Source organism: Gigantopelta aegis, unplaced genomic scaffold (genome assembly GCF_016097555.1).
Source record: "Gigantopelta aegis isolate Gae_Host unplaced genomic scaffold, Gae_host_genome ctg1719_pilon_pilon:::debris, whole genome shotgun sequence".
Taxonomy (NCBI): domain Eukaryota; kingdom Metazoa; phylum Mollusca; class Gastropoda; order Neomphalida; family Peltospiridae; genus Gigantopelta; species Gigantopelta aegis.
In genome coordinates, this window is record NW_024532779.1 from 98,389 (window position 1) to 126,169 (window position 27,781).

At 33.5% G+C, this 27,781-nt stretch overlaps 1 pseudogene; it reads right to left on the reverse strand.

The window, feature by feature from the left end:
• Positions 1-839: 839 nt before the first annotated feature.
• Positions 840-27,683, reverse strand: LOC121391104 (annotated as a pseudogene).
• Between the last annotated feature and the right edge of the window lie 98 nt (positions 27,684-27,781).

The following is a 27,781-nucleotide window of genomic DNA, read 5'->3' on the forward strand; positions in this document are numbered from 1 at the left end:
CAGTCAAAGCGATAAGAACCATAGTGCAATACAAACATCACACACAATGGTCATATTTCTCACACACACATCACCCCTCACATATCAATCCACAAAACATCACCCTCACATATCACACACACACATCACCACCTCAAGCATATCACACAAACATCACCCTCACATAGTATCACACACATACAGCCACACACATTGTGTTATCCTATCTATCTCTCTAGTGGATATGTGAACTACTATTGAATATACATTTCATTATACCTGTCTCATAGCAACATTGAAACCCTGTTCATTATTGCTAATCGTACATCTTATTGTCTCTCCATATCACCATATTTACATAATGGTAGCCATTGTATACGTCCACATGACCAGCACTATTACTATACCATTCAAAATGATTACTCGACCACTTTTTAACTTGGCGAGTAAATGGGAGGAACTAAGTTGACATTTTGCTATCTACATAACAGCTTCTAATACAGAAGAGTGTTGGTCTATACCACTGTCATCAACGTTATGTTCGCTGCTCTTTTTCCCTTCCGTTGTCCTCAGGAAAAAACAAATGAAGCGTAGTGTTCTAACAACACATGAGTATGAAAATGGTACTATTTGTAATAGGTCTTGATCAAAACCACACTCATTCTGACCATCTCACATCTACAAACTTACACCAATTAAAGAGCTCATATCAGAGCAATTCATGCCCATCCCCAGAACCTATATTCTGGGTCTGAGATTTCTTTGAGCCATCTTCACTTGCTAAATTTATCCTTTAATTGAAGACCAAGATGGAATAAATGAGAGACCACCAGTGTTTAAGACACTCTATATGTCTATATTCAATAAGACCCAGTCTTATCTGAGAAGCCAGGGTCATCATGGAGTAACCCTGTTAAATTGACACACGATATTGAGCAGAATATCAATTTATGGAGGAAAGTTGTTTATTCTCAGCATCATATCAATATGGTACTTGTTACATCTCTCTCTTAGTCTCTCTCGTACCTTTCATGGTCAGACATGTATCTTTAACACAGTCTTTAAAGCACTACCGACTAAAGATTTTGCAAGAGAATATTTGTTTGCAAATCTTAATATAGAACATTTTGTTCTATCTTTTGATATTGAAGATTGTATCAAACAACATTTTGACCCTGTTCTTAGGGTTACTGGAGATCAAACCTATAGATCTATGTTATATTATTCAGCTGTGGATAACCATATTTCCGTTAAAAAGTAAAGTCAGTTCAAACTTGACAATGTCGCCCCGTTACTTTGAAAAGGCCCTCTTCGTATGACAGTATGGGATTACCTCCGTTATGATCATCATAATCCTCCTCTTCAGATAGAGTACCCCTCGGATCTTCACCCTGTCCTTGTGTCCACTGTTGATTGGGTCCCCTTAGGAGGACCACTTTCACCTAAAATTCATATTTACATCTCAGCCTTCACATTAACAAGTGGGCTGATGTCTTATATCAACAAATTGTACACGGTTAATGAAAGGAGTTATCAGTTATCTTTGAGCTCAAATATCCCATCATTAGCTGGTAAAAGCCAAGACAAAAGGGTTGGTCATATTGTGTTGTATTATATACATCCTCATTTCCTAAACATTCATACTCTACACCTCTATGTAAATTAATGTTGTAAATTTGTTCGACTTCTAGTTTCCTTCAGTTTGTACTGGAAGAGGCAGAACGGGACAGAAATAGTTTTGACAATTACTGGTGTTTTAATAATCGACGTCTCTAACTATCTATCTTAGTGCTTCATTTAACACAGGTCATAATCATCTCCTGTATTGCTATCGTCATATCTCTTCCTCACCTCTACAATTCCAATCATATCTACTCAAATTGTATAGAACTGTCTCAATCATCTGGCAGGCCCCCTATACCCCATCACGTTTTTTGCAGGCTGGTTTTGGCTCCTAGAATCCATTAGAACGTCATCGGTAGCCCTACCCTCCTCTTTAATTAATTAAGTGTCAGGAGTCCACGATTTCGTTAGTCTCCCTTATGAAGGTCTTCACGAGGTCCGGGACTTTTTTCATAGTGGGGTCTGGGACGCGGTGTGACCTCATTAGTTATCCAGTGTATCTGGTGGATTCTTCGTTCTGTAACTAATTTTTGCATCAAGCATTGCAGCTATATGGAGCGATTATCATTAGATCCGGAACATGTTTCCTATCAAGAGAACCTACTACTGAGAGTCAAAGGTCACAATATTGGGTCTGTCTTGTTACTTGACTGGAATGTCTATTTTGGTATGAGTGTAATTGAGTGCTGTAGCAGGCGTGGTTGAAACAACCCAATGCAAAGTGTCCCTCATTCTGAGAGTGAGGACACAGGTATGCTAGAAGTATGTTGACTGTGTAGGAAAAATTGTCTACTGGGAATTGTGACTAAACAGTTGTTGTTGTGTTTCAATTAGTTTCACAAACTGGTCATTGATATAATTAACTCAGTTGGATTTAAGAGACACCAAATTTAAAAGAGCACAATTTTACAAGAGCTGTGCTTACATTGAAAAAGAAAACTCTGCAGCCATCGTAGATAAAATTTATCAGGTAAATGAAGATAAAATGAAAATATAATATAATTTTTTCATTATTTTCTCAGATTACTTTGCAGAAGAAGACATGTTTGTGCTGGTCCTAGTATCATTAACTTGCCATACATGTATGTTCAAGCTACCATTGGGGACAGAGTATGAGGTTATGTTAGTACTGACCGAGAGATTGCCTATTGGCAGTAGACATTGATAAAAATTCTCATTGGCATATTATTTAATCTCAGTGAGTATCAATGCTCAAGCAAACAAGCTGAAAACACTTGGAGATACTAAGACATCATTGAGGAATTAAAAACATAACTAAGGCAACACTTACTTTAGAGTTTGCTCCTCATAGTGGTAGTAGTGACATATCAATTTCATATGTTCATGTACGCGTTATCTTCATTTACAAAGTCTAATGGTAGTCAAGTAGAAAATAAACATGTCTAGAGGACACAACAGCAGCTAGGTAATGAAATGAAGTGAAAATGAGTTAGTTATAGATGATATTTATGTAGCTAACATTCCTTTCTTTCATTCTCATCAGCAAAAATTCACTTGAAAAATCCACAGGAAGAGTTTTATGTAAACATAATCTTTATAAGTTTATTATGTCAATTATATATTATTCTATTCTATAACTTTACAGTTAATAACATTAATATGAAATATTGCTGTAGTATTATTTAGTATTACAGGAAGGACTTGTTGCCATGAGTAACTTACTCTCTAAGGATTTCGAAAAAAGAGTTTCCACCTTAATAAGAGCTTTTCGTTTAGTGGATGTAATCAAATTTTGAGGAAGTTGTAAGTCAGTATCGTCGATTAAAAAATGGCTTCCTTTCTTTAACTTCTGGTTGTTCCTAATCCATACATGAGAAATAATAAAGTTCTCATTGTTAACAAACATCACTTTTGCTTTTCTTTTCTGTGTATATCCAAGAGACTCTTTCGTGTTCCTTCTATAAAAAAGAATGTTAGTAATTTTGTTATCTTAAAATTACATTATATTTTCTCCACTTCTGAATGCTAATTTTCGATCCCCTTGCAGATTAACAAGAACTTCTGTCTCCACTTTTTTTTCTTTTCTCCTTCCTAGAAACACTACAATTAAAGCATAAATTAATTATATTTTGAAACAAACTTGTAACTTTCTGCCTGGCCTTTTAGCAGGAGTATCGGTCCATACAGAACGCTCCTCCTGGATCAATGTAAGTTGTACGCAATTTTCCTTGGAGTCATGCTCACACCCTAAATGAACAAAAACGTATGGTTAATATGATGATAATGTAATTGTGTTTAGAGGAAATGATCGAATTAACTAAAAAATTCATACCAATAGGTCTGATTTCCATCAAGTAATTTCATCATCCATTCCTCCTCACTTGGTTTTGACATTACCACCAGCCTAAATAAGAAATGTAACCTGATAATTCATACAAGCAGCTTTTGTTACCACCAAAAATAAATTACATAAAAATCAAAGAGTCTGTGATGTATTGAATATCCAGGTCAAAGCTTCTGATTAATGTAATTGTACTTTGTTGTATGTACTGGTCAAAATAGTTTCATGGAATATTCACGTATATATGTGACTTTGTTACAGTATTATAGTACTAGTGAATAGTCCCTCCATGATTCCATCCACTTTAGTTTCCCAGCTCATATTACATAAAATATTGTGAGTTAATAATAAACAATTATTTAAAAATTTTGACTGAAATGATAATTGATAATTCATTATTTAGTGGTTAACGATTTAGACTTCATATAACTAAAATGACGAGTGGAAAAAAAACAAGAATAGATAAAGTTCTAGCAGCTGTTGCTACTATCATGGGTAAAATATAGCGATATGAGATAGATAATGCTACATCATCGATTTGATAAGACTGTAAAATATTGCAGCTGTTTTTTTACATATAGTAACCTTATTAATATAGGGTTGCTGTTACCATGACCATAGGATTAGACAAAATATTTTCGTATACATTAGCACAACATGTGTGTTGTCTGCATGTTAGTTAAAACCAGGAGATCAATTTACTGTCACATTCTTACTTTCTCGATCTAGTCTTTTCTTTCAGGAGCTTTGATCTAGCTTCTAATAATCACTTTACGTAGTTCTCATCTCTGATACCTAAGACAATATAAAGGTTGTTTGTAAAGAGCACAATAAAGTATTTACTTTGGTGTCAATTGGTGTGTACCAGGTGGTAAGGGACCTATGACCTCTCCTCCTTCTGAATTTCTCCTCCTCTTGAATTCTTTCTAAAATTAGAATAAACATTAGCTGATTAATTGTACAATAGTAAGTTATTATTTAATATATTTCTTTTGGTCATCTTATGGAAATATTTGAACTTAATTATGACATGATTTTCTATCAAAAAATTATATTTTTAGACTTAAAAGTAACAATAGGTTATTGATCATATCATTATACTCATTTCTAATTGTATTTAACATTTTACTGAAGATCAAGCCAACAACATTGTAGTCTAAATCCTCAAATTCTGGAATGGGACTATATATAAGTGAATTGGTGCCATTTTGCCTACTCCCGTTTCGCCTACTAAGTGACGACCAGTGCCATTTTGCTACTCAATGCAAAACTTGATGAAAAATGATAGTATTTATGGTATTCCATGCTTGTATAGCATTTTGTATGAGTAGGCAAAATGGCACTGGGTTTTCATTAGTAGGCAATGTGAGTAGGCAAAGGGGAGTAGGCGAAATGGGACTAACCCCATATAATTTTTTATATACCATTGTCCATTTCCATTTCTCTTAGATGAGCTGGTAACATGGAACCAATCACTCATGGCCTCGGGGGAACCACATTCTGGGAGAAGCTCAGCGGGGTAAAGCTGGACCCAAATGAGACATCATCTTCTGCAATTGGTTTTGTGTCCGCAATGTCTTTTGATGACTTTTTTGAGTCTACTAGTTCTACTGGTATTTGTGGTCCTATAGCTGATTAACATCTGTACATGAACAATAAATTGTATATATAATTCCTAATTATTAACTAACCTTGTTGTAAATGACTTTGGTAAAGCAGGACCTATAAAGTCTGACATTATTTAAATTGAGTAGGGCGTGGCTTTCATTAGTAACTATTTGCATTTTGCAACAATCTTCATGAAGAGGATATTTGCAGTTTATAATCCACCAGAGATTAACATCTTCAGATGTAACAAACATAATACGTAAAGAACTGACAGGAGAATATGGTTATCTAAAGAGACAATCTCCATTTGCAAAAGTAGAATGTACCACACCAGGTCTGGCCCAAGGTAATATACCTTCTCAGCTACTTGAAAGTGGGTCACGTGGTGGAACATTAGACAAAGCTGCTGAGGGAGTTTTAGGTGATTGGCTGGGAGATGATTGTAAAAATTTAGGTCTTTTATCTCCATGGTGTTAAGACCTATATTGCTGAGGGTACTTTAGGCATAGCTACTGATACTCATGATAGAGAAGGTCCTGTAAATTGATCAGCAACCCTATGATCAGGTCTCTGAACTTAGATTAAAAGAATTCTAAAATGATTTCAAAGGAGAACATCTTCAGACCCCACCCCTGTACTCTAGTTTAAAGATAAAAGGCAAACGTGCTTCGGACTTAGCCCGGCAAGGATGGTCTACAACACATTGAAAAATGACTTCCCGCAGAGATCTATTAAAATTTATGATATAACTCTAAATTATTTTCAACCACCAAAGTTCACTCTGATGGTATCTTTCTTCAGGCACTTACGTTCGTAAATTAATACACGATATTGGTCATAAATTAGGTACTCGTGGCTTATTTGAGTAGTCTCTGTCGTACAAGACAAAGGTTTATTTACTTCAGAGAATGCATTGTCTATGGATCAATGGACTTTTTAAGGTATTAAAGAATTTATTGAAAGAGTAACTTATTAACTTCTAAAGGTAAAAAATATTTAACCTAAACCCTAACAGATTGTATAGAATATTATTAATCATTAACAAAAATATAATTATAGTTAAGATTTGAAATAGCAGTGTAATTATTAATTTAGTAGTTAAATTGTAAAGTAACAAAAAATTTATATATATATATATATTATATAGTAGTAAACAAATTGTCCTCAATTATCATTACACACTGCATTTTAATGGCCTGGCATAAATTATGAACAGGATAATAGAACTGGTTTGACTGCTTAGCATTCTTGTTCCGTTATAGAAACCGGTCTAAGCATTCTGGCAACCAACTCTGCACAATTTTTTTTACATTTTTGTATTTTTTCTCTTTTGGTTGGTTTAGAGTGAAGTCCTCTCACTCTTTCCTACATGATAAAACAATTATAATTATACATGCTCTTTTATTCATTACAAATAGGTATTTTAAAGAGTGTTGTACAGCAAAATAAAGCACTGATATATTTCCAATGACTTACTTTCTATGGTACTTCCTATCATCTTTAAACTGCAGGACTCTGAAGGAATAACTGAGAAGATACAATATTAACATCTTTCACTCCACCTGTAAGCCAGGTGCATATAACAACTGTTTTTGTTTTTACATTTCTATGGCCAATGTATTGACACTACACAAGTATATATTGTGGAGTATATTTGGGTTTCACAAGACTTGATTATTGTAGGTGGTGGAGTAGTTGAGTAGATATAGATGATGTAGTAGAATTGCCAGTTGGAGTAGGTTTGGTGTTGAGTTTTTGGTGTGGGTTAGCTAAGAAAAATTGTAAAGTAATTGCTTTGTTATGGTAGAGTGGGTTAGTATATTTTTGAGTAATCAGTATAATAAAATGGACATTTACACACTTTGGTAGGTCAGTCTACATACACATTTGTAAGAAGTCCACTAAACTATTGTTTCATAGTGACAGATGAGTAATTGTTAACTTAAGCTAAAAAACTAACAGGAATTAGTTTAAATTCATGAGAATGGTTTGGTACCAACCAATCTCTCCATCTGGTAATAACAAGTATCATGCATACATCCATTTATATATTATTTGTCCATTCACTTACTTCCAACATTTTTGGAACATGTAGGGACAACAATCTACAAAGTTATTCTCTGAATTATTACCAGTACATAGAGGTACAGGTGGACAAGGGAATCTTCGGCATTCATAGCGCTGTGTTCTATCGAGATGAAAATGCACAATAATTATACAGAATTCAATCTGTTATATGCTGTTGTTTTCCTTACATTGCATGTACAGTTCAAACAAGTATGCAGTTTTTTAAGTAAGAAAGGATGCCAATGTTCTCCATGGTTGACGGATTTTACCATTTTCATCAAAACATTCTGTAACAATGAAGTGAAATAGAAAATGAAATCCATTTGTGCAAAAGTTATTTATTACATACTCCCTTTTTGTGGTCAGCTATATAGATACGCATAAAAATCAATAAAAAATGAGAATGATTTAAGGTGTAAGGTTACATACAGTAGTATAACATGTGGCTACTTGCATACTATATTGGAATGCACAAATTTGATGATACTCGACAACGAAAATGATCAACTTGCAATGTACATGTTAAAAGATCAAATGATTTGTTTACGTACGTTTTGGACAGGCTTTGCAGCAGTGTCCTTCTGGGATGTACTGTTCAGAAGGCTTACATCCAAACTGGTTTACGACAAGAATTATAGACATCTTTGCAAGAGACAGATCCATTCTATAAAGAAAAATTGTACATTTTTACTGTGTATTTAAAATCAGAAAGAAACAATTTAGAGTTTAAACTTACTTTGCATGAACAGCTGGCACAGTATTGATTGGTTCCATTAGTGACATTGAAGGATGGAAAATACCACCAGTTTCATAGGTCACTCCATTATGGACAATTTATGTAGTCCCAGGAATCAATTTAACTATGACTTTAATACAGGAGAAATAAAAATAAATTCTTGTCATATAAGCTGGATCAACTCACCTTCATTGGGACATGTTATCGCAACATTCACCTTCTAGTCTGATAGGATTAGCACAACTTAAAGTAGGACAGACTACAGGAGTACATTGTACTAAAGTAGTCTGCACAATTTTTGCACCAGAGATAAGAGGAGAGAAAAAACACAAAATAAATAATTTGATATTCATCAATGCTTATTTCACAGCCACTTGAGCTAAGTGATTATGGCTGTGACACTACTTAGCTCATACTACTACTCACGTATGCTCTTTTTATAGTGAGACCACTGCTTTCAAATATTTCCATAACCACATTTAATATTATGTGCAATAAGATACTATACTATAGGATATGAACTAACTGGTTTGCAAGTGCAGTAAATACAGGCAGCTTTATAGATCTTTCCACCAAATATCAAGGCAGGCTGAAATTTTTGTCCAATCGTGTAAGTCTTGTTTTGAAAGTTGCATGTACCAAAACCAGGCAGTAGTAGTGGTTGGGAGTGAGCTAGGTAGAAGTTAGGAAAAAAATTTTTAAAACACCATATTTTAACTACATTTTAAATTTTGCTGTGGGAATAGAGCCATACATTACCAACTTGAACTTTAATGAGCAGAGAGCAATAAGAGTAAAAATAAATCTTGAACAATATACAGCCATCATTTGATTACTTAGCAATGTTAAGTGATAAGTTGTTAATGAAGAAATACAAAAGTCGATCAGCTTTGACTACAGTTGATTGAAGACTAGGAGGTCTATTTATAGTAACCATCTACAATAAGTGTGTTTTTCATGCCTCATAAATTTTGAGGTAGTTAAAACCATCAATCACATGGCTATTTATTATACTATACACGTATGTGTGTGATGATGTGTGAATTTTTGCTTAGGGCGTTTTGTGAACATCACTATACCCACATGCCGGGACGTGTATGAGTAATATATGAAAGATGACATTTGAGTCAATGATTGTTCATATCAATCGTTTAAATAAACAGATATAATATAGTGCGTATAGAATATCCCATCTTTGCCAAGAAACAGAGATTGTTGACAGATGTATGAGAAGTTTTAAAAAAGCAGTAATAAAATAATAAACTTTTAGGAGAGGGAGGGAGTAATTTATGATGTAATACTCAATTATGTCATTGTTATTGAAAAACATTTAGTCTTACCCATATTGGGACCAACATCAAAATAATGTTTTATCAACCATATTAAAGAATATTAATATAGTAGCTATTAATCAACTTAATTCAATTAGGAATAATAATATATAATTGTTTTTACACAAACTCATTTCATTTGGAGGTTTATTAAAAAGAATACTTACAAAACACTGACCACTTGTGAATATTAATACAAAGACACAAGAATGTGAGAATCCATTGATATAAAAATTTAACTCTGAGCTATTGTTAAAAATCAAATCTCCAATCTCAAACCAAACCAGAGTTCATTCAAAATTATGGGGTAATAAGGTGTACCCTTCTTCATTATAATATTATTATTAATTCATAGAGTTGATCATTTGACTATTCCTTGTCTGTAGTCATACAGTACACATTTACTATAAGCTAATGCAAAAATGAAAATTCAATTTAAAGAACAGTGATTTATAATAACAATAATAATAATAAGTAAATACTAACTATATAAGTGTCTATGACTCCAATGGTATAATTTAATTTAGTTATCATCTTCTTCAATGTATTCAAATGGTTCTGGAGGCAAAGGCTCTTCCTCTTCATCATCTTGTCCTGGTAAAACAACTGTACATATGTGTGTGTGTGGTGTGTGAGAGAGAGAGAGAGAGGAGGGGGGGGAGGGAGGGAGAGAGAGAGAGAGAGAGAGGAGAGAGAGAGAGAGAGAGAGAGAGAGAGAGAGAGAGAGAGAGAGAGAGAGAGAGAGAGAGAGCAGTAAGATATTAGACAAAAAACAATGGGTATATTAAATTAAAAGATCACATGACATTTACACATCAAAGAAAGGTGTTACTATAGAAACTGACTAAAAAAGAATAGAAAAAATAATATAATCATCAACTTAAACAATAAGCTATGTCACTAGTGACCAATCAAAAACTGAACAACACAGACAGAGGGAGGCTCAATCATTTCAAACGATGTAACACAACAAAGAACAGTATGCATACTATAACTTAAATACACCTATATCATACACAGGTTTATTGGACAACTGATAGCGTCTTGTTAAATAGAGCTTAGCAGAAGTCAGTGGGTAATTAATGAGTGTAACTTTTGAGTATAAGAAGCATTGTATCTGATCGGTCAATATTATAAGGATTCCATTGAGAGGGGATGTGAGAAAAACATGTTAGAAAAATAAGATACAACAATGTTAAACATTGTTGTATATGTATATTAGATATTAACCAACTATGTCCATTAATACAAGTAATACCTTTCAATGGTTCAATCAATACTTCTGGTTGATCTGATTCAGTATCTTTAGTAAAAGAATACCTCCCGAGTTTATCTAAGTGAGTAATATATAGATCAGTTACATTCATTAATACAATACATATTATATTCGGTTCGGTAAAACAGTGAGTGTTACGTTGCTGCGGTAAGCACTTCATGAGACAAAGTGCTAAGGGTAACATTAGTATGGCTACTATGGTCACCCGCCTTTGGTCATTGTGGCAACTATAATACCTCCTACTGTCGTAATACGATACGACTTATAATGCATCGACTAATTTCTAAGGATTTACGTAATGGAAATCCCGACACGCTAGTAACCACTATCAGTTAATTCAAAAAGTACTTTTCGCCATTATGTGATGATGTACAGAGAGTACTGACAGAAATCAATTTTTAAAAATAACATTTTTTGCTCTACAAAATTAATACTTGCTTTACTCAAAGAGTAAGGAGCACTTTGTAATCACAAAGTAATTTGCTCTCATTAAAGAACATATAAATTCACGACCATAAAGATAATGTCATTGACTTTGAACTTTATTTGTATTATCTTTCAAAGACTATAGCAAGTTAACCCTCAATATAAAACTAACAGTCTGGAAAATATGAATATAATCAAAACTCTTATAAGATCATTGACAACACAACATCCAATAGTTGAAATGACATTTGTGATAACTATATATTATTAACATACATTAGTATATTATTAGTATACTTAACTGCTCGTTACTAATTTTAACCAATTGTTATATTGTAGTAGGAGTGTAATGACATATCTCATTAAAAACAACAACACACTCCTCATATCCAAATACGTACATTACTAGTGGGAAGTACTTATCAACTTATTACTTTTAGAAACATAGAAAAAGCTAACAAATTAACCACAAGACATAACTGAAGTCTCATTTAGATTGATCGGATTGTCAATGTTGTATCTAAATATGATATTATGTCTAGAGATAGAGCATACATATGTAGTAGTACTGTTAGCAATGTCTGTTTGTTCATACCAAATGTTTTACGTTTCTCTAAGTTATGTTGATCACAGTAATTAACCACTTTATAATTACTGTATTTGATAACTGACACATTATGAAACACTTTTATTCCTAAATAAACTTAGCAGGGTCAGACTGAACTACAAGTCAAGTATGTATGGAACATTTTTTCACGAAGGAAAACACCTCGAGTAACAACAATTAATTACACAATTAAATAACATATAACTTCTGACCTAACTACTTAAACAAGTTATTGAGGTTCAAATTTTTGAAATAACTTTTTAAAAGGAAATTTTAATGACTTCTACAACAACATTTGCCCGACAAAACAGTAATCAAATTGTCAGACATGTTGACTATGAGATCATTACAGAGAAAAACACACTAAATGAATGTAATATTTATATTATTAAATACAGCGACAGAGTGGCACGGGTTGGCTTGAGAACAGTATACTTCAATGACCTTTTAAGGTAATAAATGACAAATTGAAGCAAGCTGAGCTGGTCAGAGTGATGGTGCAAACTTTCCCATCGCACACAATGATAAACACACATGGTGTTGGCCATAGAGCCTTCATGTAATTATATGGGTGACTAACACTAAAGTGATACAATAAATAAAGACATAACATATATATATTATTAATTGGCTACAAATTATGTTTCCAGTAACTTCGATGATTTAATGTAGTATATTGTAAAAGCTCTCTTCTCCCCCCCTCTCTCCCTCTCCCTCTCTCTCTCCTTCTCTTTCTCTCTCCTTCCCTCTCATCTATCCATCCATCCAATAAGGCCACAGTACATCAATACAGTCTATAATGACAAGATACAACTACTTCATAATACATCAATAAAAGAGTGAGTTATTTAAGCAACAATTATCATTAGCCATACCATTAGTGATAACCATAGCAAATTCTATACCTCCTAGACACCACTTAGATTAATGAATCGATGGGTTGCAACTCTATAACCTCAAGACACAACAGACTTGATGGACTAACCTCTTGAATTCCAAGGTTTTCTCTTATATATGAAATGTGGATCATGTCATAACTAATTACCACTAGTTTTGTGGTCTTACTTAATTAAATTTGAGAAGTATCTTATTACGACAGCGACGGATTTTTATGGTTTGGATTACATGGAAACGACTACAGGTGGTTCTCACATGACAAGCTCTGACTTGACACTATGTAACAATAATTTCCCCCAACTGTAACTATATCGAATTTGTAACATGTCATTAGGTACACATACATATACATGATGGGGAGGAACAAAGGTGAAACCAAAGAAGTAAAAAGAGGAAAAAAACAAAGGTGAAACCAAAGGAGTAAAAGAGGAAAACAAAGGTGAAAACCAAAGGAGTAAAAGAGGAAAAACAAAGGTGAAACCAAAGGAGTAAAAGAGGAGAAACAAAGGTGAAATCAAAGGAGTAAAAGAGGAAAACAAAGGTGAAATCAAAGGAGTAAAAAGAGGAAAAAACAAAGGTGAAATCAAAGGAGTAAAAGAGGAGGAACAAAGGTGAAATCAAAGGAGTAAAAGAGGAGGAACAAAGGTGAAATCAAAGGAGTAAAAGAGGAGAACAAAGGTGAAATCAAAGGAGTAACAGAGGAGGAATAAAATGGAACAATAGACTTACAAAATTGAGTTATTTAATAATCATACTAACTTCACTTAGTGTATCACAATGTCCTCTCCTACTTGTGTACAACTAGCTCTTTTATTTCTAAACAAATGTCACCATGACAACAAAACCACAAAAAAATCCATTACTATTATCCCAACAAACCAACTGGAAACTTGGCAACAAATACTGTCACAATGCACAAGTCTCATTTACTTAATACTTGTTACATTGATAATGAACAACAAAAGTATGTATATCGTTATTTACACAAACATAAATGTACTTTCATTGTAAGCATACCAAAGAGGACAAAGCAGATAAACCCACAGACAAAAAAAATGTTTAATTATTCTAGGCAGTTGGTAGTTGAGTCGTAGGAGTCTAATACCAGTCATCAGAGGGAGTGATAGCTATCTAACCACAAATATCGTCGCTAGGAAACATCCAGAGAGTGATGCAAAAGATGGTCCATGAACAAGCATGACACTAATAATTAGTTTTATAGTAATTAGCGCTGCATGCCGACATTCTTAATGATGGTTCTTTCAGCAGGGCAAAACACTACAGGCAATAGTAGGTAAATTAAATTTTACTCTAACTTATGTCCAGAGGCTACAATGTTCATAGTCAGCAGAATATGATATCCCTTAGAATATAATTCGCTAAATATCGTTGCCATAGTGCATACAACACAGTATACTATTTTACTACAACTTATAATAAAGAAATATACATCTCCTTGATATAGTGTATATTCTTCAGTATGTCTCTTACAACCAACCAGGTGGTGTTGCTATGTGCACTCACGTATGTATGACTATGTATGCCCAATATGTATAACTGTAGCCATCAGCTGTTGTAATTTCTCAGCATAGTTTCTGTGCTAAGACAGGGATAACTTAATTGATGACATCATTGGGCTACTGATATTACATAGATAGTCATGCATCACATGACATTTACATATACGCATATTGTGAATTTGCATTAGATGAAAATAATCAAGTTTAAACTAGTCTTACTGGTTTTCAATGGCTTGTAACGGCAGGATGAATCCAAGCTAATGACTTTCAACTAAATCAAAAAAAAAAAAATTAACAAATCTATCATTATTATATATAATATTTAGAGTAATATATCCCATATGGTGGGCGGGTGGTTAATAATCTCATAGATATGAGGGTGGGTAATGGAAAACTATTAGAAAGTGGGTTAACGGTTGAGAGCATAGCTTGTCAATTGGTTTGGCATTAATCCATCAACAATAATTATATTATATCAAATGACATATACTACTAGTACATAAATACGTCATCATATTATTGTATATAAGGTACTTCATATAAAGGTATTATAAAAATGTTAATAAATTTTATAAGAAAAGGTACTATTTGTTGTCTGTGTTTATTTACTCTCTCTCTGATATCATGTATCTATTCTCAGCATACATGTGTATATATATATATATATATATATATATATATATATATATATATATATATATTCCTAGTGTACATGTACATATATATATTACTAGCATACACGTACATTTCTGTGTAAGTTTATTTATTGTAATGTTATTTCATGTGCTATAAATAACAGGATATTCCTATAATTGTTGAATACAAACATAGAAACTATTCATAATTGTAATTAGTCATGTTTCTAGAATGAAATGTGGTCATTTCACTAGAATGTAATAAATATGTCTGTGTTTAGATCCAAGTAATATTGTCACCTGTCTTCACACCTCTCTTCAATATAGCATAGTCATTAGCTATACTGAATACATCTTGAAGGGTAATATCCTTTAATTAATGATACAACTAAAAAGTGTGTTCTGTTGTCCCGTTTGCTCACTCATTAGGGGTTAAATCAATATTACCATGGTAACAATCACCATAAAAACATTACCATAGAAATAACATACATGCATATATATATTACCATAGTATAACAGTTACCATAGCAACAAACCTTATGGACCATAAGCCAAAACTACTTGTTTTGTAGCATTAAGTTTTCAATTTGTTTACAAACAATGCCAAAACCTACAGATATTAAATTCATATGCATTGCTCAATTTCTATACATTGTCATGACTTGTGAATGCTGATGTTCAAGGTACATACTTGTTGAGGAAGAACTCGTGCAGGATTAGACAACATTTCAAACAGAGGTTCAGGTTCTGATTTCTTTTCTTTGTCTCCATCTCCACTGTCCTCTTTAGTAGAAACTTTGTCTTCAATATTTTCAGACCCTTTAGTCTCTGGACCCTTCTCCAGTTCCCTTCACTCCTCGAGAGGTGGATCAAGAAGATCATCAGATTCTTTCTTCTTTTAGCATCAGGGGGGTCCAGACGGATCCTATCAAAAGATAGATTGCTAGAATAAAACTTAGGAACCTTCAAGATTGTTTATTATTATTAATTTACATTAAATTGCTATAATATTCATTCATTTATTTGAACCATGGACTATATACTATATATAGTACATGGACTATATTACTATATATAGTACATGAAAAATTGGCCTGCATCACAAAATCACTTGGAATTTTTTTATGAAGTTAGCTATATAGGTCCTTGTTAAGTGACATTAGTATTACTGCTCTAAATGTCTCATTACATTTTAAAAAACTGTTATAATAATATCCTTTGTTCTATTGGTACATGTACATGTAAATTAATGAATCTTGTTATTTATTTTACATATTTTAAAAAACATTTCTGAGCATAATCAGTTACTCTACTTAACAAGGAACTATATAATAAAAAAAATTAACAAGGATGCTCTATGTTTAAGACACTTGTTTTTATCTTATACTAAAGTCATTTCCAATGGTTTCCATATTACAGAGAGAGGTTTCACTTACCACTTCCATGATTTCCAACCCTTCTCCTCCCCCCTATCAGTCTGTGTTTCCTCGCCTTTTTATCTCCCGTGTTAAGTCCAGATTGTTGTTTTTTCAGCTCCCTTTAGTTTTCTTTGCTGTTACTGATAATATAGCAGTAGCTACCTGTATAACAAATGAATTAAGTATCATAACAGTTTGTAGTTTGCTGACCTTTTCTCTGCTTTTCCTTTCTCTTTCTCTAAGTGTGGTATAATAACCATATTGAGATGGTCTAGTATTAGACTTTAATTTTAATTTTGGCATCTAATATAGAGAAATCATATCTTAAGTAACATTTATCACATAATATATCATTAAATGTATCAGATAATTGTACATGATAGATGGATGAATGGATATATTAACCTGAAGGTCACAGTTTAATCCAATAATAGCCGTGGGTGAGAAGGCAAGAGAAAGAAAATGAGAGAAAGGAAACCAGAACCAAAAATTGAGTCGAAATACAAGAAGTCCAACTACAGTTTGCATCTGGGGGTGTGGCCAGTACGAGATTTGAAGACAAATAGTTACGTTACGACCACCTATCAAAATACAAGATATACATGTACTTTGTATCTATGGTAACTATCAATGAATAATTAACGAGTATATACCTGCATCCACAATTCCCTGTGCCAAGATAGCACCAAATTTAGCGACAGTGTCTTCAAGTCTGTCGCTGATCAACTTAGCATATTTCTTTCTAATTTCCATAACTTTAGAGTCGTCTTAGTCATTGTTTCAGTATGTTGTATTATGATCATTGCAGAGGCTACCAGTGCTCCCTGTAATAATAAATAGAAAAATATTAGCACACTTAATACTAAGATGGCCAATAGATACTTACAGTAATAATGGCATTACCTGTTGTACAAATGCTACAGGATCACTCAACATTGGTTCAAGAATAGACAATGCTTCCTACAATCATATGATAATCACATGATAACCATATGATGCAATACCTTGCTACCACTAGCTGCACAAGCAACCCCTAGTGCCCCAGCAGCACCACATCGAACATGAGGATTGAAACTTTCAGCCAAAAAGAGAAAACAACATTGGGCATTGCTCAGGATTTCTATAAATGTATATGTTAAAATCATGTGATTCTCACATGATTGTCGTCTGACCTGAACAAAATAAATCCAATATTAATAACAGCTGCTCTTCTACATCCTGTCTACATCACTGACCTAATTAGACAATGTAAACTGAGGATATTCCAGTAAAAGTCAGTATACTTACAGCAACATGAAAGAAGTCTTCTAAACGGAATTGTTGTCTCCAGTACCACAATAAGCCATTCCTATGTAAACATTCCAGCCCTCCTCAGCAAAGGGTCCTGAATAGATAAAAATGATTTTGTCTATATATCATCCACTTATCCATTTAACCTTATGATGACAGAGTTGTTCAATTGCTGTATTAGCTTCTTCTAACTGTCCATAAAACAAACGGAGAGAGAGGAGAGAGAGAGGAGAGAGAGAGAGAAGAGAGAGAGAGAGAGAGGAGAGGAGAGAGAGAGAGAGAGAGACAGGAAAGAGAGAGAGACGAAGAGAGAGACAGAGAGAGAGACAGAGAGGAGAGAGAGAGACAGAGAGAATCTTAGTAAAATTATATACATGTATCATTGGTTTTACATGGCAATGCCTAGTGCTAATCCTCTCTGTATCTTCTCATGTTGAGTTTCTTGAGCATACTACATGTAACAAGTAATAAAATATGTTAAATAAAATAACATTTACTCTATCATGTCTTTTACAGCTGCAGATGAACGAGTAGTACCTAACATAACTAGTCCCATTGCAACTCCAGCTGCTTCTCCGACAACAGCATCATCCTGACAGAGATTATCTTTCAAAAGTTGATAGACATCTTAGAAAAAAATAAATCAGAGAAGTGAAACCACACCCTTCTTACCAAGATTGGCTGTTCCCATGGCAGCCAGTCCAAGTCCCAACAGCCTCCATGTCGTACCACCTAAAGATGTGTAATACATTATTGATGATGTCATTATTACCTCATGTTGATTAGTTACTAATTCCTTTGTTAAATACTTCAACTATATTTTGACCATGATTGGCATGTATTAAGCCTGAAAAATTGTAAAATATTCATTTATTAGAAAAGAAAACATGGTCACACCCACCTAAAGCATAGAGTCCACCTCCTCTGAAAAGGGCTTCCAGATGAGTCCTTTGGTAGGTAAGAACTCATGAGATGAGCGCTTCTTTTTCATGTCCCTATAAAATTAACAATAAATTAAATAACTATTAATAATTTATTAACTAACATAATGTATAACTCCTAAACTAGCAGAGCTATAAATTTGCCCCAATTTGATGCCCGTTTCAACCAGGTCTAAATTTTTCTCGTAAAAAATATGTCACTTGTTGTACCATAATGCATGAAACCATTGGCTATTAATGTAGCATATGTGTAATAGAGTTACGACCAGCTTCCTAAGAGAGGGAGGGAGAGAGAGAGAGAGAGAGAGAGAGAGAGAGAGGAGGGAGGGAGAGAGTAAATGTTTAGATAAAAGTTTCTGTACTTTAGTATTCTTCAAGATCTGTAGATCAGTGTGATTGTACGAATCAGAAAAAACTCTTGATGCAAAGCAACTGTCCTTCGACCACTCAATACATTGACTACTGATCTCAATCGAGTCATCCATTCTTCTTCAGGCTCAGGACTCAGGCTCAGGCTCAAGATCTACAGTCTAGAAAGGAAAATAACAGGTAAACAAACTCAAGAGATACAAACTTTTTCATTAGAAGTGACAGTAGTCTCAGAGGGTTTTTCACTTTCTTCTACAACATCCATGGGTTCCTCTCTACGAAATTGAGTATAAGATGATTCACAGACTAAAATGAAACTAACTTAGAACTGGCTTTCATCTTGTTTAGATTTATCATCAACCTCTTCAGGTTTTGCTTCATCTTCATCAGTTTTCTCTTTTTCTTGTCCAGAGACTTCCATTTTTTCGTTATGTCTTCAGATTTTTTGTCATTATTAGAGGATTGGGCCTCAGTTTGTGAGGGGAGTGGCTTAGGATTAGGAAGAACTCCATTAATGGCTTCTGATACTCGAGCAAGGTAGTATTGTGTTGCACTCTCATAAAGATCAAAAGCTATCTGGTATGCAGACAAGAGATCATCGTGACTTCCTCGACAGAGTTTTTTCTAGGATTTGAGCAGTGCTCTCAGCTTCATCCAAGAAAATATAGCACTAACAAAAAAGATTGTCAAGGAGGGAGGAGAAGGAGAGAGAGGAGGGACAGAGGAGGAGAAGGACTTACTTGACAAATATTAATATAGTCTGGAGATTTGAGATTGGAATATATTCGAACTAAAATTTGCAAAAACCTAATCAAAAAAAAAGATAAATATTTAAATAAACCACACATTCTAATATTCACCATAGTCTGAAATTTTTTACGTGTTTAATAGAGACATAGTCACTTTCAAACAATATGAGAGCATCATTTTACGATCCTTCTATAGAAACAATCACAATTAAGACCAGTGTAAAGGTAACATCACCGATTCCATGATTGCTCGCTCTAGTACATCAATTCTTCTGGTTTCAAAAGCAATGCCAGCTGCTTGTTGATAACGTCCTTCGACAAAAACATTTTCAAACATCCGATCAACCACAGACTCTAGGCGAGGGTCAATAACATCATCTAGAACTAGAGTATCTTCGAATTTCTTTACTCGGAGTGTAGTATAATGATCAATGCATTCAGCTGGAGAGAGAGAGATAGAGAGAACTATACCCCATAATAAAAACGGCAACACTTACAAATGATAGTTTCTGTGTATTCAGAGGTGTTATTTACATCAAACATTGACCAGCATGGAGAGCATAGAGCAAAGAATCTTTAAGGGATCCCAAATGATAATACACCTATTCATATACACAAGATAGATTAATATATCATAGTGGCACGAGTACCTTGGATGCTACCAATGCTGACAGCTCTCGTTGTGGAAACTGAGGGTTTTCATAAAGAGACTCACTGTACAACAGAAATTATTTGTTATAAAGTACTTATAATTAGAATATAAGATTAGGTCATGAGATAATTAAGACAGCTGAAACATTAATGTATAGCAAACACAAGTAAATATAATTTTATATTTGTTACTTACATTTTACTAATGGACTCTGATATTTCTGCCCAAAATAAATCCACTAGTTCATTGAGTCTTTGCTAAGCAAATATCTGAACATCTTCTTCTGGTTCATCCAACAGAGATAATACTCCTCCTAAAAAACAACTTTGAAGAATATAACTTGACAATATTTATTACCTGCTGAAGTTAAGTTTGTACCAGTAACCATCTTGAAAGTACAGCAAGCCCTTCCTTTTACTAGAAAACTCACCACATGCTGAGTACTATGACGTCATAGTGGTGGTGGGTATTAATTAGAGTACCAACCACGTGGGTGGGATTGCCAACAACTATTACCTCATTGCCAACCACTGTCAGAATTATAGCCAATGAAAGGTTAAATAATGGTTATATTTTGCTACTGAAAGGGATAACTAACTTTTTAAAAAATTCAAGTCATTTTCTTTCTTACCATTTTAATTGGAACAATGGACTAAGTCAATGGTCTTTTTAAAATAATTGAAAATGGTTTAACTTATCAAGTCACTTGAATTTTTTTCTAGATTTAGCTATATTGGTCCATGTTAAGTGACATTAATATTACTGCTCTTAAATGTTTGTAGTAATTTTAAAAATAATCTCCCTTGTTTTTAATAGTACATGTACATATAAATTAATACATCTTTTTTATACATTTTAGCAAAATTTTTAAGAACCTTTTATTTCTCTACTTAATGAGGATTATGTCATTAACTTCATAAATTTTAAGTGATTCATTACATGCCATCTTGGACCATGGTCACTATAACTTCTTTATTAACTGATGCTGATAATGTGATCCATTTTATTGACTTTCTCATGTCATGGACATTTGAACCTAACGATGACATTTTCTTTTCCAAACCCTTCCTTCTGGGTCTAGAGGGTACTCTGCTAATTGTTCAAGTTTTGCTGATTGTTCCTCTATAAATGCTTCATTTGTTGTTGCATCTTCATCAGCAACAGAAGGAAGAGGTTCTACTTACTCTTGTTTTCTTAATACTGTTCTTGTTACCATTATTAAAGTCAAAGGAGAACAATTTCATGAATAACTGCAAAGAAATAAAATATTATATCAATTAAATACAATTATTAGATAAACTAGAAAGTTGATTTTATAAATGCTGACAAGAAACAAGATTGCTCTTCAAGATCTTGCGATAAAAGACAAGATTAGAGAATAAATATAAAGAGCTAGCTAAGATTAGAAATGGTCTCAGACAAACTGCTACTAAATAGAGAACAACAATAACTAATAAAAATAGAACTACAAATTATAGAAGTTAGAGATATTGGGAGACTTATGATGACATATGACTAAAGATAGGAATGTTTCCATCAGAAATTTATGAAATAGCCATTGTGATTACAGATGACCATTAATAATAAGTATCAAACACTGTACCATTAAGACAGGAAAACACTGGTACAAATTGAAAAGGAATTGAACAACCTACCAGATGAAATAATTGACTTCAATATAACTAACATACAGGATTACATGACAAAAGAAGCATGGAAGTATTATAACAAGTATAGGTAAGGTGGTATTATACTGAATTAATATCATTAACACAAAACTAAAGTAAGTACTAAATCTTCAACTATCTGCAACACATAGAAACATGGAGACTTTGTAGATGGTTTTCACTGTAAGTATATTAATATATATATACTACAAAACACATATACCAAGAATTAACACATCAATAGTTCACCTTCTACTTTGTAGGACATGATGGACATTCCACCAACTACTGCATGGAATTGCTCGAGTTACATTAAAATAAAGTCATTCAAATAGAGAAATGATCATAATAGTCGCCAATGGCTGAATTTTTAATACACGTGGTAGTTACTTTTACTCCACCCATTGATTGATCAAAGTTGTCATAGACCTATTCCTATTGGAACATTCCTATGGAAACTTTCCTGTCTTTAGCCGCTTCTTCCAATCTTAGCTCAGGCTGGGCGCCCTCAACTTTCTTTGCATTTCATATTTTGTTTATTTTTAGGCTCATAAGTTCTTTTTACAACAATATTAATGATTGCGATGAAACATACAACTACTGGGGAACCAGTGAGTTATTATTTTTGATATGATTATCCATTATAATTTTGAATATTTCATGTGCTGCTAGGCTCATTTTTGATGCACGGTACAGGATTTCAAACATGGGAATATTCACCAGCTTATGCTATTCGATCGATGCATATATCCTTTTAAACGTGTTACCATTAATCTTGTTTGGGACAATAAATAAGGTCATGTGATGATCACATGATCACATTGATATGTTATTTCCTACCTTAGATAGTTCAGTTTTTATGCTTTAAGAGTCTCATTAGTCATTGTATGCACAATTTTGTGAAACATACTTTTACAGGTTAGCATGTACAACTCTGTATATTAGAATGTACAACTCTGTATATTAGCATGTACAATTCTGTATATTAGAATGTCAAATTTGGTATATTAACCTGTATAAGTCTGTATATTATAGTAAAATAAATGTTTCTTATTTTAGTGCAATAAAGAAAATGTTTGGATGTAAAGTTGCATTTTTGACATTGATATTTTTTAGTTCCAAGTAATGGAATGTTTATAGCTTTCATCAGCATTTTTGCCGTCTTCCTTCACAATGTATTGTGGTTTGGTTTGCCATGGCAGCATGGTTTAATGGACGAGAAGAGGTAATCATTATTAGTTACTTTAAATTATTTTAAGTTTTGCAGATATCAATTTTGGCTACAGCTATAGGTGCTATTGTTGGATGGCCATTTGCAGCTGCATTAGGGTAGGTCTGTCACATGACAATCTCATGATTATCACATGATATGCCCTTGTTATAGAATACCTATTGCTTTTGATATTATATTTTGTCAAAGACGTGTCTTATTTTTTCTGTTTTTGGTGTCTTCTAAGTTTTATAATTACAGCTGTAAGTTGTTTCCATTGAAACCATCCATCTTCATAAGATCCATTAGTATATCCATTCATAATTACAGCTGTAAGTTGTTTCCATTGAAACCATCCATCTTCATAAGATCCATTAGTATATCCATTCATAATTACAGCTGTAAGTTGTTTCCATTGAACCATCCATCTTCATAAGATCCATTAGTATATCCATTCATAATTACAGCTGTAAGTTGTTTTCCATTGAACCATCCATCTCATAGATCCATTAGTATATCCATTCATAATTACAGCTGTAAGTTGTTTCCATTGAAACCATCCATCTTCATAAGATCCATTAGTATATCCATTTCGTCCATTCATCTATCCATCCATCCATTTAGGTTCCAACAATATACATTGATTCCCGTTTCTATGGCAAATTTTGTTTTTTCATCATTAAATATTATATTATATAATGTATTTGGTAAAGGAGGTCCTGAATTATATGGTACTGAGCCATGGACATATTATTTTGCTAATAGTTTTCTAAACTTTAATATTGTGTTTTTATTTGCCTTAATGAGTTGGATTCTGATTGAATACGAGGTAATTAATTAATTTATTAACATTAATATTAATAGATTTTGTTAATGTATGTAGGTGTTATTTGGATCAGAGAGTCAGAAAAGTCGTGGTAAGTCACTCAATATATAATTGTTATATGATATGTACCTAGGTACACTATGGAGACGTGCTGTTTTTACCAATGGTCATATGGATAGCAATATTCTTTTACAAGACCCCCAATAAAGTGAGATTAAGGCAGTAAATAAATTATCAGGAAATAAATTTTGTACAATATACTCTCTTATAAGCAATTAATTTTGTTAATAATAATAATAGTTATTAATATTATTATTTAATTATAGGAGGAGAGGGTTTCTTTTCCCTATTTATCCATTGATCTGTTTATCAGGAGCTATAGGAGTGTTAATACTACAAGAATTGTTTTATAAAAGGTTTCACGTCTCGTCAAATTTGGAACGTTTTTCATTGGATATAAATGGGAGTCCTGTGTTATTTGGACTTGTTCATGCTTTATTGGGAATCTCTCGTACGTTAGCTTTATATAATGGTAAGTTTTATTTTATTTTCAAGAAGAGAGCTATGTACAATACTGGACTATGAAATTGTTTACTATAATTCTCATCTGAAACAGTCTCATAATAGAAGTTAGGTAGAGTGTAGAAGTTACCATATTATCATCATATTGTACTGTTATTGTTCTTAGTAAGTATCGTTTGGTACTATAAAAGTACTAAACGAGCTGTTAATATAGAGTGTAGGCCTGTGGACTATAAATAATACACTAAACGAGTATCTTAATATAGAGTTTTGTGCTTATATATTGGATGTTCTATTGTTATTGTGTTCTAGGTTACCATACGTTCTTGCAGCTGTACAGAGATATTAATTCTCAACAAGTACTTAGTTTTACTGGCTACAATGAGAGAGATTAATGTCTGTGTTGGTAAAGAGTGGTATCGATTTTGGAAGTAGTTTATTTTTTACCTGATAAAGAATACTACCATACGAGCTCGGTAAGTACCAGGTATATGTACATGACATATATACATGTAACTATTACCTGTGTGTTGTAGATGGCATTTGAAGTTTTATACAGTCAGATTTTAAAGGACAACTTCCAAAGCATATAGTTCTCATCCAATGCTACTTCTATTATTCCTACTGTATATGAATGATATGGAACAAGGAAGAACCTTCTAGATATGTGAGGGGAGAGAGAGAGAGAGAGAGAGAGAGAGAGACAGAGAGAGACAGAGAGATTACTGCATTATAAGCATATTCATTTTTCCTTCAAGTTTGATGTCAACAAGTGTCATTTTCTGGTTGACTTGGATGTACCTTCATCGTCACCCATGGAACCTCAATATTCAAAGAACAGAGACCAATGGGACCTCATTCTCTCCTATCCTTTTTCTCGACTCCAATAAATTAAGTTCGCTCTCTCGTGCCTTCTACATACCAACAATTTCAAATGGGATCAATATTATATAAGATATGTACTACTGAGAAACAAGAAGCTAACTTTATAAAGGACCCTTTACAAAATTCCAGAACCAACTGAAGAACAAGCTAGTTAATAATCATGATATTCCCCATAATGAAATAAATTGAAAATACATTTATACATAATAACTGAGTTATGAGTGAGTGAGTGATGCATGTCTAATATTATTGTAGTAAACAGGTTTGCCAATAATAAAATCATTTTATCATTAATGATCACTAATTAAAGGGGCATTTTTCTGCCTTCAATACTGATAGCAATAGCATGAGTATTCTTTTTAAGTGCTGACTTGTCTCTCTTCCTTTGAACCTGTTTTTCATATCTGTTGAGTACCTTTTTCGAAGACCCCTATCATTACAAATCAATCAAGTCAATTTGATTCAATCAATACCTTATTAATCTCAGTTGGATGTTCCATTTAGGTCTGACAACATAATCTTTATGAGATGGCATAGGGACACGAGCTCGTCCAATCCAACCTTTATCTCCTGGTTTTTGAGGTCTGTGTATGTTACAATAAAGTGTCATATTGAATTATTTAACCCACTCAGCTTCATCTTGAGTTTATCTGTGAAGATTCACCGCTACCAGAACTGTGTGTGTGTGTGTGTATGTGAAAGAGACCACACTGTGTTAATTGCATTATATAATCACTTGTTGTACCTTAGTCTTCTTCTTGCCGCTTGTGAGAGGTGGGCCCAGTCACGTTCTTCTCTCTCATCTCTACTGAGAGCTTTGAAATCTGATGTTAAGCCAAACACAGGTCGAGCCCACATGTCTAAAGGAAGCAATGGTTTTGTCATTATAATGCAGTAACTATAGAATGCAGGCAATTTTACTTACTGATCAATTTTCCAGCTTTCTCTCTGTTCCTTTTAATTTCTTTTGGATGTCTATAAATTAACATCACAGCTTTACCTAATCCACTGGTCTTCAATAAATGACCATCCAGTGGAGGAAACTAAATGAAAGATAGAAGAGAGGTCATGTTGGAATGACTTACTGATTTTAGTGTATCTAGAATGCCTTTCTCTGATTTTGAGGTGAGGAAGAGAATGATCTGGTAGAGGTTTTAACCTAAGTCGTCTGCCTAAAGCTGGACAGATACCACACTCTATAAAGGTGGTGATTAAGTCTGCTCTGAAAATACAATGAGAAAGCCAGGGTGGTGGTGGGGGGGGGGGAAATAAAGTTATTGATATTTACTAATATATCTATGAACATACTTTTTCAAATGATTGACAATTGTTGGCAACATTTGAATCTTTTTTAACAGCGGCTTTTTGCTGTAAATTCAAAGCTCTGTCCTTCCTATAAAAACAAAAAAAAACAGTTTATGATTTATAAAATATATCAATTAAAATACTTCAGCTGCTTCCTTCATCTGTTTGATCATTGCTAAAATATGGTCATCATTGGTTGTGATATCAATGTCCTACAATAAAAACAAAGTCAAATAAACTAGTCTATGTTAACTTACTCTTTTCTTCTTCTTCTCGCACGAGCCATTGCTTCTTTCCTTCTTTGCATCATTAAGTCAAAATCTGGACACACCGGGATCTCTGTGTGAGAGTTGAGTCATGTGATAGTCATGTGACAAATTATATCGTTCACTTTTTGTCTTCAACCTCAGAATCACTTGATTCCTTGTTTCGTTCTGGTACATTCTTATCAACTATTTACTTCATCATCTTGTGGTTGAAGATCGGCAAGTTCAGCTTCTAATTCATCTTGGTCACCACCTTCTTCCTCACTATCATTACTGGCTAATCTGTCTTGGTCTTTTTTCTGATGTCTCTTGATCATCATCTCTCTCCTCGCTATCAACTGAAACGGGATCTCTTATTAATAGGGGTAGTCCCTTCTTCGTCACTCTATAAAGTATTAAAAACATTGGGATACACACTATAGTACATTAATATTAAGGATAAGCCCCTGTTATAATACATTATTATTTGAGGTAAGCCTCCTTGTTTATCATTGCCTATATTACTTGTTCATCAATTAGAAAAGGATTCTCTGAAGTAGCTGGAGATTGTGGGGGCAGAGCATCAGATGCCATTTCGCCAGATGTTTGTCGGTCCTTCTTCTGTGTCTTCAACAGTGTTTGTCATGTGACATTACATCATCACTGATTGGAGATCTGATTGGTTCCTTTTC